Below are 17,546 nucleotides of genomic sequence, written 5' to 3'. Positions count from 1 at the left end.
GCCTGTAACCCCAGCTACTTGGGAGGCGGAGGCAGGAGAATCCCTTGAACCCAGGAGGCGGAGATTGCGGTGAGCTGAGATCATGCCATTGCACTCCAACCTGGGCAACAAGAGTGAAACTCCATTTCAAAAACAAAACATTTTTTTTCACTTAAAAAATATTTATCCAGTGATCCCATGTGTCTCACCAAGGAATGAGAAAACAGGCTGACAGAATGGCATCAGCGGTGTAGATTAAGCATCTACCTCATGTCAAGAAGTGGGCTAGGAATTGAGATAGCTTGGTAAAAAAAAAAAAAGATGCATATACATACATGGCTTCTGCTCTCATAGAACTTAGTAATTTTGCAAAGGGCAATGAAGAGGAACTGCATATGCTAACAGAGCTCCTAACAGAAGGAACTAACCTAGTTTGGAGGATCAGGGAGGATTTTCCTGAAGAATCAGTGTTTTGTCACATGTGAAACATACATAGATCATTTCAGGTAGAGAGAGCAAGTGGTACTAAGGTTAATATTTACTGAGCATTCACTGTGTGCCTGGCACAGTTTTAAACACTTTCATTATGTTACTAAGGTAGATTGTATCACTAATCCCATTTAACACGTGGGAAAACTAAAACCGAGAGAGTTTACCTAACTTGCTCAAATTCAAGCAGTTGGTAAATGGTTCCCAGAATTCTAGCTTAGGAAGTCTAATTTCACAGCATAAATTCTTAATCTCTATTTTGGTTTTTTAAAAGCATGGTGTTTTTGAAAAACTGAGGAACATCTAACATGATTTAACAGGGCAATATCATGTGCTATCTTATGGGTTTGCAATTTTGGACTTTATCCTAAGCCGTAGAAAGTGACTCTATGTGTGTGTGTATAGAAAACGAAATATTTTTGGACTTCCTTCATTTCCGTAAAGTCTCAAAATAGAGAGCAGAATGTTAGGAAATCTGTCATTTGTGCATGAGCATCTTTCAAAAACACAATCATCCAACAATATACTGAATTGATTTTTTTAAAATTATAGGGTGGTGCAAACATTTTCCGTCATGCCATTAGTCAAGGGAAAAAAGTTAGATGAGAACTTCTATTGAATCCATGCTATTTTATAGGAATGTTGCTAGTAACTTAACATACATTATCTTATGTAGTATGTGTAATGAAGAGTAAGCGGTGTTTTCATACTACAGAGCTCATGACTAGCAATTCAGCACTTAATATGATGGAGAAGATTAGAAAACAGATTTTAAATGCTAAAAGCCAACAGGCTCAATAGCAAAATCTGGCTTTGAGTAACATTTAATAAGCCATCATTAATAATATAGTAACAACAGACCAGGCACAGTGGCTCATGGCTATAATCCCAGCATGTTGGGAGGCTGAAGTAGGAGGATAGCTTAAGGCCAGGAGTTCAAGACCAGCCTGGGTAACATAGCAAGTCCCCATCTCTACAAAGTTTTTTTTAAAAAGTTACCAAGGCATAGTGGCACACACCTGTAATCCCAGCTACTTGGAAGGCCGAGGTGTGAGGATCGCTTGAGCCCAGGAGTTTGAGGCGTCAGTGAGCTATGATCATGCCACTACATTCCAGCCTGGGTGACACAGACTCTGTCTCTCAAAAAAAAAAAAAAAAAAAAAAAAAAAATAGTAACAACCATATGTAGCAGTTTTCATTTATTGAGCACCTACTTAGTTTGAAGGTTATGATACCAAAGCCAGAACCAAGTATTTCATAACAAAGTCTCTTCCCCTTGTTTGTAAATTGAGTTTTTATTTTGTGCCTCACATCATGCCAAGGGTTTTCTCTTATGTTTTTGGCTCTAAAGTCATGTTCATTGAAACTGTATCTGTGGACATGCTTTGAGTTCTGGCTGTAGGGGAATTCTTTAGCAGAGGATTTTTCCTTTGTTTCTGCCAAGTACCTGAGGCACAGCTTACCTGGGACACTTTATTCCTCTGCTTGAGGTTTTCAGACACAGGTAATGTAAATTTGGTGGGCAAACGCATTTGAGGGCTACCTCTTGGTTACAAATTCTTGAAGGAGATGTTTTTCTTTCTCTTATCTAGAGCCAGGGTCAAGGCAGGCAGGTTTCTTTGTGTCACTTTATATAGGGTAGGTTTATTATAGTTTCCCTATACTGAGAGTGCAATTCTTTGGGAGCCTTGCTTTATGGAAGGGTTTTTATTAAACTCTCTACTTTCAAAGGGACAAGCCCTGGGCTTTATCTTCACCCCAGAGTTCCATGCACCCTTTAATGGTGAAGCTCGAGGTCAAGTTTTGGATTCACCTTGTTTTTGGCCTCTTAATATACTTTACTTTCTTACAAAGTCAGTAATATGAGTAAAAATAATTCTCTAAAATTTTTTTATCCTTTATTTAATGTTAGCAGGAGAGTTGTTCAGGTGTCTACTTTCCGTATCACTGTAAATGAAAGTTTAAACTTTTGACTACACATTAAGCTGTTGAATCCTCACAACAATCCTGGTGGTAGATGTGAAGAACACAAGGGTTAAAGAGGTTTGTATGACTCATCTAAGATCATACAGCCAGTAAAAATTTGAAAAGGAGTTTGATCCCAAGCAGTCTAACTTTGGAAGCTATACCAAATTTCGGTGACATAACAAAGGAGTTCCTAAACGAATCTAGCTTGTGATTGACCTGTATCATTCCTACTAGAAGGAACAAACACACCAGTAATGACTCGATGGATGCATGGATGCATGGATGGATGCATGGATGGATGCATGGATGGATGCATGGATGCATGGATGCGTGATGGATGCGTGGATACATGGATGCATGGATGGAGGGAAGGGAGAGAGGGAGGGAGGGAGGGAGGGAAAGAGGGAGGGAGGGAGGGAGGGAGGAAGGAAGGGAAGTTTCTCAACATAGAGACCAGGAAAAGAAATGGCACTACAAAGTATATTTATTTGAACAAATTCAACAGGAGAAAGAAGAAAGGTTCTGTGTCAGGAGGTTCATGCAATTATTCTGCTGCATCTGGTAGGGTCATTGCTTCTATTTGGAGGTTACATGTATCTTCAGAAAGTTTAGCCATATTACCTGTTGTGGGTGTATGTTGGTTTTTATCAGTGAAGTAATATACAAGAATGGGCAAGCACAAGGAGACCAGCATTCTACTTTTAATAACCTCTAACCTTAAACAGGTTACTGAGGCCTCATCTAGGCATCTGTTCCCTTATCTTTAAAAACAAAAGATCTTTAAAGGCTTATCTTTTTTCCACCAAAAAACTTAAGAAACTTGAGATAGAACATATATATATATGTATGTAAGTTGTTGATACATGCTTTTCTGGTGGTATTCCATCTATAGAAAGGATAATTTCCAGAAAAGTATATTTTATTTTTAGTTTGTATCAGCTACTCTATTTTAAGTGCTTTACATACTGATGCTATAGAATAGTCGGATATGAATCTTTAGAAAAGTAATTTTCTTTATTAGGGCTTATTTTATTCTTTGGAATACCAATTCAGATAATATCATCAATATAATCCTTCTGGATTAAATAGAGGAAGGAGGTTGGTTTCCCTTTATTTTTATATATAAGAACCAAAATATTATGTAGTGCCTTTTGCTTCAAGATGTTCAGTTGAGAATGTTTCAAAAAACTAAACTAAAGGGAAAGATAACATACTGTCAGTTTTCCTCTAAATGTTTCCTGACACTCAAATAAGTGAGTTATCAGATTGCAGTGTATAGTTTAATAAGTTTATATAGCTAATAACAATATTGTGTTCAGAAAGGTATACACATGTAAGTTGTTAGTCGATTGTGCAGAAAGAGAGCAACACCCTGCCCCACCCTATTCTGTGCTTTCTTGCCTTTCCAATTTCTACTTGCCTTTCAAGTTCCAGCTCAACCTTCCCCTGCAAGGCATTCTCCTAGCTCCCTCTAGCACAGCATTGTGGATTTTTTTTTTTTTTTTTTTTTTTGAGACGAAGCTTTGCTCTGTCACTAGGCTGGAGTACAGTGGCATGATCTTGGCTCACTGCAACCTCTGCCTCCTGGGTTCAAGCGATTCTCCTGCCTCAGCCTCTCGAGTAGCCAGGATTATAGACGCCCATCACCATGCCTGGCTAATTTTTGTGTTTTTAGTAGAGACAGAGTTTCACCATGTTGGCCAGGCTGGTCTTGAACTCCTGACCTCAGGTGAGGATTACAGGCGGGAGCCACTGCGCCTGCATTGTGGATTTTTAAACAGGTAACTTCTCAGTCTCCTTAGCGCTCGTGACTGTCAAATAAAAGTTGTTTTGCTCATCTTCTCCTTATCTCCTCACTTTTTAAACGCAGGAATTAATGGAAAGAAGGAGACATTCATTTAAGGAGAGAACCTGTGGGTTGGCTTGATGAATGATGGGTTTGTGAAAGTTAGGGACTTGGAGTCAAATGTATGCCCATATTGTTAAAGGCAGTGTCCTTCACTTAATGTGTAACTAGTCTTCATCTAGGTGAATTTGAGCAGATCTCTTAATACCTCCTGGCATCAGTTTTCTTACCTGAGCAAGAGCTAGGGCAGATCAGGAACCATCAGCCAGCACATCAAAATCTTCAACGGTACATACTGAAAACGTACATGCTGGATCTCATGTAACTAAATTCCCCCTGGGGATTTACTTTTACTCCCCATCTCTGCAGAGATTAAAAGGTAAAGTAAGATTGCTTCTCCTGATAGAAAAAAAAGTCGTGGTTTTTAGTCGAGGTGATTTCTAAGATGCCATCTAGTTCTGAAATTACAGAGCTATGAGTCTATCACATGAGTAAAATAAAATTGAGGGGAGAAAAGTTAAGACAACAAAATACCAATTTATTTACTTGATATGTCCATTTGCCTGGAAAGACGTCTTTTTTGTTTGTAAGAACTCATTAATAGATGTATATTTTTGCATAGATGATATATCAGCAAACTGTTGTTAGCATCTCTATATTATATCTTAAATATTTCCACTTGTCTTCAGCCCCACTGCAACCACCCAGGTCTAAGCCACTCTCCATCACCTCTTGCCTGGACCTCTACAGTTGCCTCCTGCTTGGTTTCTACCAGCCAGAATACTTTTTAAATAAAAGCTGAATCTCAGTTCTCTCTTGTGCAAAACCTCTCCTGGCCTACCAGACCCTGATAACTTGGCCTTCGCCTTTCTTTCCAGTCTTGTCTTGTCTTGCCTTTACCTCTGCCCTCGGGCCTTCTCCTGTTTTGGAACGTGCCAGTCTCCCTCCCCGATGGTGTTACACAGTCAGTTCCCTCTTCCAGAAGACTCTGCCCCTCTCAACTGGTATGGCTTCTCTTTGTCTTTAGATCTCAGCTTAACATAGCTCCACAGAAAAACCTTCCCTCACTACCCGATTTTGGTAGCCCACCTGTTTTACTCCATTTCTCTGTCCTGTTTGCGTCTTTTCATAGGAATTACAGTTGACCATTGAGCAATTAGGGGGCTAGAGGTGCCACCCCGTCTACACACAGTCAAAATTCCTCATGTAACATTTGACTCCCCCAAAACTTAACCATGAATAGCCTACTATTGACCAGAAGCCTTACCGATCAGCAGTCGATTAACGCATATTTGGTATGTTGTATGCATTATTTACTGTATTTTTGCAGTAAAGGAAGCTAGAGAAGAGACTATGTTAGTAAGACAATCATGAGGAAGAGAAAATCTTCTTACCGTTCATTCGTTGGAAGTGGGTCGTCACAGAGGTCTTCATCCTTGTCATGCTCACGCTGAGCGGGCTGGCGAGGCGAGGGAACAGGAGGCTGGTCGCGCTGTCCCAGAGGTGGCACAGGAGGAAGAAAATCTGCATGTAAGTGCGCCTGCACAGTTCAAACCCCTGTTGTTGAGGGGCCAACTGTATGACTGCTTCGTTATTTGTTTCCTTTTAATTTTTCTTTCTACAAAAATTGACAGCAGGGGCCGTGTCTATTTGGTTTAATACTGTAGCATTCCAAACTCACAGCAAGTAAGTGCTCTACAAATATTTGTTGAATCCTTGACTCAATTAAACATTTACCATTTTTTGTTTGTTTGTTTGTTTGGAGTCAGGGACTTGCTCTGTCCAGACTGGAGTGTTGTGGCACAATTATGGCTCACTGAAGCCTCAACCTCCTGGGCTCGAGCGATCCTTCTACCTCGGCCTCCCAAAGTGCTGGGAGTACAGGCATGAGCCACTGTGCCTGGCTGACATTTATCTTTTTATCTGTCTTTTACTTCAGTTAATTAAAATAAGTTTTATTCTCTGAAAACCGACAAGCTTTTGAAAATAGTCCAAGCAACTGAAAATAGTCTGGAAATGTGCAAAGAAATAGGGAATCCTACCAGAGATTTAATTTGTCCACAGATAATCCTGAAAGTGGACAAGTTATATATGGATAATAAAAAGCATGTCCAAGAGTTATCTGTTTTTTGAAAAGGTTCTATATACACGCTGCTCTAGTTAGCAGAGGTCGCTCAAAAGCTGTTCGTATTGAAATCTATGTATATCTGAATGCACATGATTAAGTCTTTAATTGTAGGTTTGCAACATGTTTGTAGAATCTGATCGGTATGTTAACTGCTAAATTAATCCTGTTTTCTAAATCTTCAATATGCTTATTTTTACAAAAGAAATTATCTCCTCTTCCATTTCTAGATGTACCCCATGTGATTACTTCTCATGAGTAAGCAAAGATCTTGACCTGTAGCTTCTTACATCTGCCTATTTGTTTAGCAGAACAGAGAATTACGGTAAAACAGAGGAATGGTACAGGCGTTTGTGTTTGCTTTACAAATACATCTCCCATCTTAGTACAAAACACACTGCAAACTCTTAATTTTAGATCTTCTTAGGTTTGTTGTAAATAGAAAGTAGAGTATAATGTTTTATAGATTTATTTCTAAACTATATTATGGTTACTTTTCTCATTGTGCTTTTCGGATATTTGAGAAATTGTTTATATGCTGTCATGAATATGAATTCATTATTATTAAACGTTAATGAATAATTTTGCTTCAAAATAAAATAGTGAACCTGTACACTTTCACTTGTATAATGTTCTAGCCCATACTTGAATTTTTTAGTTTTTCCCTTTGTTTTCTTTCATGTCAGCTTCTTCATCTGGTCCATCAGTTGTTGAACATATTACGTCACCTCTGCCCCATCCCATCTTCATGACAGTCGGAGAAGGTTAGTCAGTGCTAGTTTCATCCAGGCCATTTTGTGGCCAAATGCTAATAAGCACACTACCAGCTCTATCCAGTGCTCACTGGTGCAGTTTCCATGTGAGTCCAACCCTACAGAAAGAAGATGACAGCTTTCGGTTTTCATAGTTTGACTAAACTATTTTTTTGTATCATGTAAGGAACCAAAATCATATTTTAAACTTGCTCCTTGATAGCTCCTTATTTAAAATTTTCTGGGCATATTTGATCACTATAGCTATTAAGGCATGGAGAAGAAATAAATGCTTTATTGTAGCCACAGAAATGGTTTTCTTTTTCTAACCCAATTATTTGCCGTCTCTGAAAAAAAATTCCCAGGCCAGTCGTGATGGCTCATGCCTTGAGTCCCAGCACTTTGGGAGGTCAAGGTGGGAGGATCAGTTAAGCCTGGTAGTTTGAGACCAGCCTGGACAACATAGTGAGACCCCATCCCTACAAAAATAAAATGTAAAAAAATTAGCCAAGCCTGGCAGTGTACACCTGTAGTCCCAGCTACTTGGGAAGCTCAGGTGGAAAGGATCCTGTGAGCCCAGGAGGTGGAGGGTGCAGTGATCTCTGATCATACTACTGAGCTCCAGGCTGGGCAACACAGCGAGACCCTGTCTCAAAAAATAACATATTCCCTTCTCATCTCTGATCAGAATAGAAAAAGACCGACTGTGACTCATGTTCAGAACTTCTCCAATCCAAACCCAGCTTTTCCTCATTTTATGAAAATATGAGCCGCCTTCAGTTGTACAATGTTCACAGTAAACACACGGTTTTAGGAACTTGAAGAATGTCCATATGTAAAACCCAGACTCTTAACTCCAACACAGATCTTGCTAAAGCTTTAGAGTGGAAAGCAAGGAGTGCACAGACCCTGCCTCTGCAACTCTCCCTGGGGAAGGGAATGCTTTCATGACCCCAAGGCCGGGTGAGCCTGTTGGTTCTGGCATTCATTGGTTAGTCACCTGATGGAGGTGTTCTACTCCAGAGGTGGCAAACGTGTGGGACTTTTGTTAACACTCCCAGCTCCAGTACTTACAACAGAATCAATAATGGATCACCGCTTCTCGGCCTTTTGGCTAAGATCAAGTGTAGTGTCTGTTCTTAGCAGTTTAATAATGGATCATGGCGGTGTTTCCTACTGAGTGCAAAGAGAGTCTTGGGAACTTTCTTAACACAGCAGTCACTTTCAGTTGCCAACCTTGTTTTAAAAAAGAAGCATCAGCACTCCCTGAAATCCTTCTCTGTTTTTCTTACTCTATTCTTATGCTATGCATCCCCTCTTCCCACCCTTCCCCATCCCCTACCATGGCAACTAGACTCTTATTTTTATGATTGCTTTATGATATTTTCTACAGAACCTGTCATTTACTTTTACCAAATGGAAAACAGAGATGATGTGGTTTTTTTCTGTCTTACTTGGCAGTTCAGCAGTAACTTAACTAAGTGAGCAGTAGCCTTTTTAAGGTAAGATCGAATTTTAAAGTCTGTCCCAGATATCATTCTAATGTGTCCAGTGACACTGCAGAAAATTTAACTTTCCCCGGAACTATGTATTTTTCTGGGATGTGTGCATGTGTGCATGCTTGTGTGCATGCTGCTAGATGTTACAGTCAAGTAAAATGTCAGCACAGTAATTATAGACCAAAAAAGTTCACTTCAAAGAATTAATACTGTTCAAAGGAAAATTTACAATTCGGAAACTCACAACTTTAAAACCAAAGCATTTTATGTTCATTCCTTTCCATTAAAAGTGGAGGAGTAGTTGGGTGGAGTAGTTATCGCTCTAAGATGAAGTCTGTAATAGCATCAGAATCCCTCTGGATAGGAAAGAGTGTGTTGTTTGAGTTTTCCAGCCCATCTTTATGGGATTTCAGAACTCTTTAAGCGCTTAGCCTCTGGTGTTTTTGGGATTAGGAATGTGCGTTCTTGTAGAGAATTGGAAGGCAAATGTTAGGCTTGTCAGCATCTGAGGACCACAGAAGCAGTCCACCCATTGTTCGAGTCACGCTTCCAAGGCCCAGCACTTTTCACGGAAGAGCCTGCTTTTGAAGTGTTTTCTTTGCTTAATTTTCTCCACCTTTGAGATCCTTTCAGAAGTATTTTCTTTCAAAATATCATGCATTCTTCTTTAGAAGAACTGGCCTTTCTAATAAGACAAAGAAACGTAGGATACTTGTAATCTGTCAAGTATGGCTAAAAACATTAGGGCATTGAGGACAGATAGAATGAGGGTTGTGGAAGAAGTTTTGCAGTCTCATTATAAATCAACTTTTTTTCTCTTTTTAATTTAGTCTGACTATAGAGAACTATATCTAGGCAAGAAAATAAGAAATTTTGGGTTCATTTAGAAATTGCAATGGGTTGTTTCGTACGTAATGGGAAATCAAAATGGAAATCCTTCTTTGCCTTTACAATTATGTATTGGAGTCTTGTGTATGAAAATCACTGAAGGTCTAATAAAAATTCTGCTCAAAACCAATGTCTGTTATTTTATGGAGTTAGTTTTTAAAAATTAACCAAGATGACCATAAAAGTATGTGGAAATTTTATGTTTAAAAAAAGTCAGCATAAAACGTTAACATGGGTTTCAGAACAGAAAATAGCGATTCCTGAAATAGCTCTTGTAGTCATATGTATGTATGTAAGTCGATTTATCAATTTAAATACAGGATTTAAGAATTAGAGTATACTTTGATTCACAAAATAAATGAAAAGTAGCTATTCTTGCAGACCTATCTGTTGAGATGTAATCCACAGAATAATTACATATATTGGTTCACTGTACGTCTCTCTGTTTATTAAGACTTGACACTAGGGTCACAGTTCCTGAAGTCACTCCTATTGTTTTTCTCAACTGCTCTAATAAATCTTGTATCCTTTCTCTCAGGTGGTAGCATCCTTTGCAGATGTTAATTTCAACATCTGGGGGACTCATCCTTAATTTTGTTCTGTGAAACCTTATTCTGCCTTTCATTGTTAGCCTCTGAAGCTTGCTTAAAATATTTCTTTTTGGGTTTTCTGGGTGTTCATCACTAGAGACAAGTCATTAATGCTTCTAACACCAGGGATTTGTGGAGGATCTTCTATCACAGTGAATCTGTGCTCCCTTAAAGTGAACTATTTGAGGTTAAAATAGAAGATATCTATTTTTTTAACCTCAATAGTTAATATAGTGTTTAACACAGAGTAGTCACTAAATGTTTGTTGAATGAAAACGTGTCCTGAGGCACTGAGATTGGGAAGGAAAGAGGTTATTTTCAACTTCTGCCAAAGGGGCTAAGCAGTGCTTCAGGGAGTAAGCCAACTGGGAGATTATTTAGTTTCTGTTACAAAAAAAAATCCTTGGCTGGGTGCAGTGGCTCACGCCTGTAATCCCAGCACTTGGGGAGGCTGAGATGGGTGGATCACTTAAGGTCAGGAGTTTGAGACCAGCCTGGTCAACACAGTGAAACCCCATCTCTACTAAAAATACAAAAATTAGCTGGGCCTGGTGGTGCATGCCTATAAATCCTAGCGACACAGGAGACTGAGGCAGGAGGATCGCTTGAACCCGGGAGGTAGGCATTGCAGTGAGCTGAGATCACGCCACTGACTCCAGCCTGGGCGACAGAGTGAGACTCCATCTAAAAAAAAACAAAAAACCTCATATGTATAATTGTCCTTTGCTTGTCCACAGGAACACGAAGGTGATGAAATTGTCCCTTTCTCACAGAGCTCTCAGCTGAAGTTTTCTCACGCTGATTTTTAGGGCCATACCTAGTGTTCAGTCCATGTTAATAAACATTTTTCATTGCACTATAACAGCAGCAGTGATAGGATAACTATATAAACTATGTGAAGAAATAAATACATGGTTAGTTACATGAATTTGCATGAAGACATAACTTTTCAAACTGTGATGATTAGAAAAGGCCTGAATAAAGTGCAGTGAATCTGTTATAAATTGTACAACAGAGAGGGATAATAATATAGGAATAAAATTAAAATTATAAATATAATTTCATAAGATGCAACCAAGCCATCATTACGATTTTATCTGACTTAATATGACCCCCTGTTCATTATGCAGACCAGTGGAATTTGATAATTGTGTAGTCGTATTCTAAAGTTGCATCTTTTACTGTATTTAAAGTTAAATGGACCATGCACAGTAGCTCACACCTGTAATCCCTGCACTTCAAGAGGCCAGGCTGGGAAGATCGCTTGAGGCCAGGAGTTTGAGACCACCCTTAGCAGCATAGTGAGATCCCCGTCTCTACAAAAATTAATTAGCCAGGCATGGTGGTGCATGCCTGTAAGTCCTAGCTACTCAGGAGGCTGAGGCAGGAGGATTGCTTGAGCCTGGGAGGTTGAGGCTGCAGTGAGCTGTGATTGCATCATGACACCACTGCACTCCAGCCTGGGTGACAGAGCAAGACCCTGTCTCAAAAAAAAAAAAAAAAAAAAAAAAAAAAAAAAGTTACATGATAGTAACATTTGGGAATGACAGGACTGTTTATCAGCTTCGGGTCTGGCAGCAACTTTTCTAGAGTCAGCTTTTTTCTCCTTTCTCGTGCCATGACTTAAAAATAATAACTTGCTGGGCGTGGTGCCTCATTCTTGTAATCCCAGCACTTTGGGAGGCTGAGGCACTTGTGGCCAGGAGTTTGAGACTAGCTTGGGCAATGTAGCAGATGCCCTCCCTGCCACCATCTCTACAAAAGAAAAAAAGTTAACCCTTGATTTGCTTTCTAGTGGTGGGTGAGTTTGGAGTTCCAATGATTGTTAACCCATTAATTCTTCATGTATTGAAGATATCCTTATGTTTCACATGCTGCAAAGATGTACAAGACTTTGTTTCGTACTCTCCAGGATCTTTCAGACTAACTATGTGATATTTAAACTATTGTATGTTGCATTAGTTGAACCTTTATCCGAATTCAGTTTTGCTGTACTATTCTGAAACTTGAAGAGTGTTCTGAGAGCTACCAAGCTAATTAAAGGATTAGAAAATGAGACTCGTGAAAAGAACTCAATAAGAATTGAATTATTTAACAGAAAGGAGAGAAAGCTAAAGGGAGACACATTAATCATTTTTGAAGATGTAATGGATGATGACCATCTAGTTCTAGCGTTGGCCAAAGATGGGAAAGGAAAAAGTGGATTAAACTATAGAATGAGATATTAAGGTTAAACTTGAGAGTCTGAGAACACAGGAGTTATTTTATATGGGTCCTCTTAATGATTGTAGTCTTGACATTTTTAAAGGGTGTTTTTAAATTACATAAAGTATTTTTTGTTTCCCCAAGTTAAACTGCAACTGAATTTAGAGATTAACAGAAAAAGAGTGTTCGAGTTTCTCTGTCATCTTTCAGAAAGTTATAGAGCTTGACTAGGGAGAGAGCGAACACTTGGTTCCAGGACATGCGTGCTACTGAATCAGTGAAAAACAAGTGGTCACAGCAAGGGCAGCTCTCTTGTAAGTATATCCGAATTTCTTTTATAATCTTAAATCGTTTTTTTGTTTTGCTTTTTTAGACAGGGCCTCACTGTGTTGCCCAGGCCATAGTGTAAGGGCTGTTCACAGGTGTGATCATGCATACTCCAGCCTTGAGCATCTGGGCTGAAGGCTTCCTCTTGCCTCAGCCTCCAGAGTAGCTGGGACTACAGGCAGGAGCCACCACACCCTGCTGTGCTTCTATAATCTTCATAAATCATTTAGAAAATTGAAACTCATTTGCTAGAGATAAACTTAAGAGCATGATTAAAGTTGATTTTAAGGAGTTTCTTATTCCTTTGCTCGGTTGCGTATTGCTAGGGACGATGTCTACTAAGAGTGAATGCCTCCTCTCATTTAGATTTGAAAGGCATTCTTGCCGTTAGCGTTTACAGCACTTTGTCAGACCACAACAGCTTGATAACTTGGGTTACTATCTAAACCTCCAAAGAAAATGGAGAGTTAGAGTCCATCTGCGTTGTGATTTAACTTTTCAAAGCCTCTGATTTTTAAGCCCTTTCACTTCAGGTGCCAAATTTTCTCAAAGCACAAGACCCCTTAACTCAATCTGTTGTCTCTGCCAAATGAACAATTTTATATCTGTTCCCTTACTCTACAGCCACTGAAATCGAGTATTCAGTAATATACTTAGGAAGGTATCTCAGTTTTTTTCTTCATGAAAACCTTCTGTGCTGTGTTACTTGTGGCCAGTCTCAGACACAAGTGTATGTACATACATAGAACCTGACAAAAATTGATTCCTTAGCTAAAAAGGGATAATAATTTCTTCTCCTCATGCTTAGAAACATTTTAAGTATAACAAAGGCTTTCTAATGACCAACTGAGTTTTATCTCCTCTTCATCCTTCATCGGATTCATCTTTTCTTTCGTGTTTTCATTTCTCAGTTGCGGTGCCAAAGCTCTATTTGTACTGTTCTTCTAATTATAGGAAAAATGCGTGCTTGCTCGGTTTAACTATTCCAACTTCTGCCGAGTGATAATTAACTGACCTCAGCGCATCTGACCACTGACTTGCCAAAATCAGGTTTTATAGTGTGATTGAACAATTAGTTGGACTGTGTTATCCTTGTAATTCATATTTTGCCAAGAATTACAGTTTTCTACATGATAGTAATATAAATGCATCAGGAAAAGAGGGAGATGAAACTTTTATTGGGTGCCTACTTTGAGCAAGCCTGTGTGCCAGGCAATTCGCGTGTGTGTATTCACATGTGTGCGTGTGAGTGTGTGTGTGATATTTAATTTAATGTTCATAGTCTTGAGGCTTTGTTATCATTAACCTTGTTTTACAGATGAAGAATATGTAGCATGGGGAGGTTAAATAACTTGCCCAAGATTTTAGGATTACTAAGTGGCAGTTCAAATGCTCATTTACTTAAAAGCCATAGAGAAAAAAATAAGAGAAATCGGAAACAAAGCCCATGTCATCATAATCAAGAGTACTTGGAAGAGAGGGGGCAGTGTCTAATTTGTCTTTTTGCAGCTTTGATTTTCTATTTCTACTTCTGTCCATTTCCTTTTAAGCTTTTTTTTTTTTTTCCCTTTCGCATGATGTACATTTCTGTAAAGCCAGAGTAGTGAGCAGCTTGAAAGGTTAAGGAAAAGAGGGGCTAGGGAGGTGGAGCTATTGTGGTCTCTTTATTTTTCATGCCTCAAGCGTATAATGTAGTACTATTCCTCGTCTTCCAAAAAAAGAAATCAGTGAACGTGGTTCCTTCCTCAGCTCACATTAATGGCCATGTGAGTGCATGCTGAAAATGTATAGTGAGGAAAGTAAGGGCATAATTAACATAACAAACCATTCTAATAGAATTAGTCTCTGACTGCAGGAGACAAGCGATTCCAAATCATTCTGTATTGTTCGGTACATTTTTTTTAGCATGAGGCATAAATGTAACTGTGTGTTGCAACCAGTGACAAACTATCATAGAGGTTTGGGTTTTTTAAAATCAAGAAATATTGTTTGAATCTTGCTCCTCCATTAACTGTAATACTATGTAAGTCTTACTTAAAATATTATGCTTATATGGTAGACATTATGTTAGTGTAAGTCTGAAAAAAAATTAGTTGCCTAGAAGTAGCAGTGGATGCTTTAAGAATTTTTTTCAATATATTTAAACAAAAAGATCATTTGTATGGTTTGGGGCCTACACAGTGATTTGGGGCCTAAAATACATTTAACACTACAGCATTAGAGATGAAATTTTGGCCTGGTTCAGACAGCTGCTCGGTAAGTGAGCACTGAATGAATGTGCTAGTAACTAAATAGCCTTACAAATAAATACCATGGCAAGGAGGACTCAGTACATCAAGAAAACCAAATGCACATATTAACTTAAATGCATTTATATGGGTTTTAAATTGTTGCCCTTCAAAATGCAATAATGTATTTATTGATCTTGATTTTATGATTTGTAAAATATGCTTTTTAAAATTTCCTGAAAATTAAAAATTTAAGTCATTAATCTGCCATTAACCAGCTCAAGGTGACAAGTGTCTCCCCTTCCCACTCCCCTGTAGCCAGCACTTCGTTGAATTCATTTGAGAATTCAACAAACTCTCTGGAATTACTTTTTTTTTTTTCTACAAACACTTAAGAGTTTCTCTAAAAGAATAATTTCCCAAGTCCTAATGCTTAATGCAAAAAATAACAGTAGTACTTTTTTTTTGTTTAGTCTCTTTTTCTGACCAAATATACCACCAACTTGAGTCTCATTGTCCATAGCTCATTAGGAACAACAGAGTTTTACCCCACTTCCCAGCTATTTTCTTAGGAATGTAGAAATCTGGCTAGAAGGCACAACAACCTCCCACCTTCCTAGTAGACCAAAGATTCCTATTGTCAGATGCAGTGGGCATGAAAGCAGCAATTTTACAGCACAAAAACTCCAATAACATTTACTTCGGTTGGCTGAGATTGAAATGCATACAGGCACTGCTCAGTCTTGGTTGCTTAAGCACCAGCTTCCCTTGGCTTTTTGCCACTTTGTGCATTTCAGAGACAAGTCCTTTCAGGAGAAGGCATTTTGCTTGTAACTTGCAGTGGAGTAAACAGACCATTCAGGCATAGTTTATTGCATTACAAACTCAACTATGCAAACTATCCCAAAATTGAATACAACAAAGTAATTAGTGAAATCATTTGGTCATGAGAATTCACAAGGAGGAATTGTCCTATTTAAAAAATAAAATTTTTCTTTTCTAAAGAATAATTTAAAACTTTAGAGAATGGTAGCTTAGCTCTTAATTATAAGTTTTACTTACATAGGGAGGCTTAAGGTGACCAGTGTACAAGTGTCTTCGCCTTCCCACTCCCCTGTAGCCAGCACTTTGTTGAATTCATTTGGGAAATCGTAAGAGAGTACCCACGTTACAGTATAAAGCAAACACTGAAATGACGATGACCCACTCCTACGTAGACTGAAGTGCTGGCATATCAACCCCATGTTGCTATATAAAGAATAGGCAGAGAAGAGCATGCAAAAACATCTCAATAGCCTGACTCAGGCTGAACTAGGTAAAATATACATACACATTGTGGATTCCCTAGAAGACAGGCAAGGGAAGGCAAGAGGGATGTACAGTAGGTTACCCTAGAGGCAGTATTCATCTAATCAAGAGTTCATTCATTCCTGCAGCCAGTTTTTAAAATCATACATGTAATGTGTACTAAAAACCAGTTGCTAAATATGGTTACCAGACATTTTCTTCTACAAGATTGTCCTAGGTTCTGTATTCGTTTTTTTGAGGGGCTTTTTTCGGAGAACTTTAAAACAAAATTATAAAATCTCATGTAAAATCAAAATTAAATGACTTTTTCTGCTCAGCTTTTTGTATCTTTTTGTATCTCATTATTATCTGTTTATAAACCGATCCTGTTCATACTGGTCAGAGCAAACTGCAGATTTCAAAAGGATATTATCGAAAGTGTACAAAATGGTTAGCGCATTTGTTAACTGAGACCCTGTTTATTGTTCCTGTCCGACTCAAAGCTCTTGTGTGTGTGAACTAAGTACTCGGAACTTCGTTAAAATATTGTCTGTAAGTAAATTGTGATGTACTTGAATTTCTGCAATTGTGTTTATTTTTCACATTTTGTTCAATAAACCAGGGCTCAGCTCTTAACATTTTCAAATACTCGTTTTGTTTTAAAAAAGGACGGGGCCATTATTTGAGCTAACAGATGAGCACTCGTTTCTAAGGAGCCCTAAGCAAGACCCTATCATCCCACGTGCTAATGGTCTTTCTTGCTGCCGAATTTGGCCCTTCTCTGTTGATTGAATCTACATACAGTCTCTAGCCAGTGATGCTTACAGAGAAGCCACAGAGTACAACATTTTGGAGTTGGAGTTCAAACCACGCAGTCTCCCTTTCTGCATCCCACAGATTCTCATCTGTGCTCTCTCCCCAGCCTCCAGCTGCTGCACTGTCACCAGCCCAGCTGAGATTCAGAACCACTTCTGGTGTGATTCTGTACCTCAGGTACCCTTTATGTGCCTCAGAAACCCTTTTCCCTAGATATCTCTACCATTCATACATGTTTACACTGATTTCCTTCTGAGTAAATATATAGAACTATCAAAATGTCTAACCTGCCCGTTGCTCAGTTGCAGTCCTAGTTTACTTCCTGCTTGATCTGATTGATTTCGTTTCTTTGGAGTATTAGAAAGAGAGAGAACTTGCAGAGAGGCTTAGTAGTCTTTGCCCGATACCTTCTGCTTTCATCTACGGCTACGAACCGATTTCCCTTCCCTTGAATGCATGAAGGAAGAGTTTAAATGGCATCTGAGGTAATGGTGAGTTTCTGGGTTACTTTGCAGTAGTTTGCCCTCGGTGGAGTGCACAAGAGGAA

The 17,546-nt window shown here is 38.8% G+C and overlaps 1 protein-coding gene and 1 pseudogene across 2 annotated transcripts in view; both read left to right on the top strand.

Moving 5' to 3' along the window:
- TENM3 (teneurin transmembrane protein 3) overlaps positions 1-17,546 on the top strand; it is a 489,057-nt gene that overhangs the window by 231,417 nt on the left and 240,094 nt on the right. The window lies entirely within an intron of this gene.
- LOC115896302 lies at positions 8,254-8,456 on the top strand (annotated as a pseudogene).

This window comes from Rhinopithecus roxellana, chromosome 2, assembly GCF_007565055.1.
Source record: "Rhinopithecus roxellana isolate Shanxi Qingling chromosome 2, ASM756505v1, whole genome shotgun sequence".
In the NCBI taxonomy this organism is placed as follows: domain Eukaryota; kingdom Metazoa; phylum Chordata; class Mammalia; order Primates; family Cercopithecidae; genus Rhinopithecus; species Rhinopithecus roxellana.
Note: the sequence above shows the minus strand (reverse complement) of the source record. Positions and strands in the feature narration are given on the sequence as shown.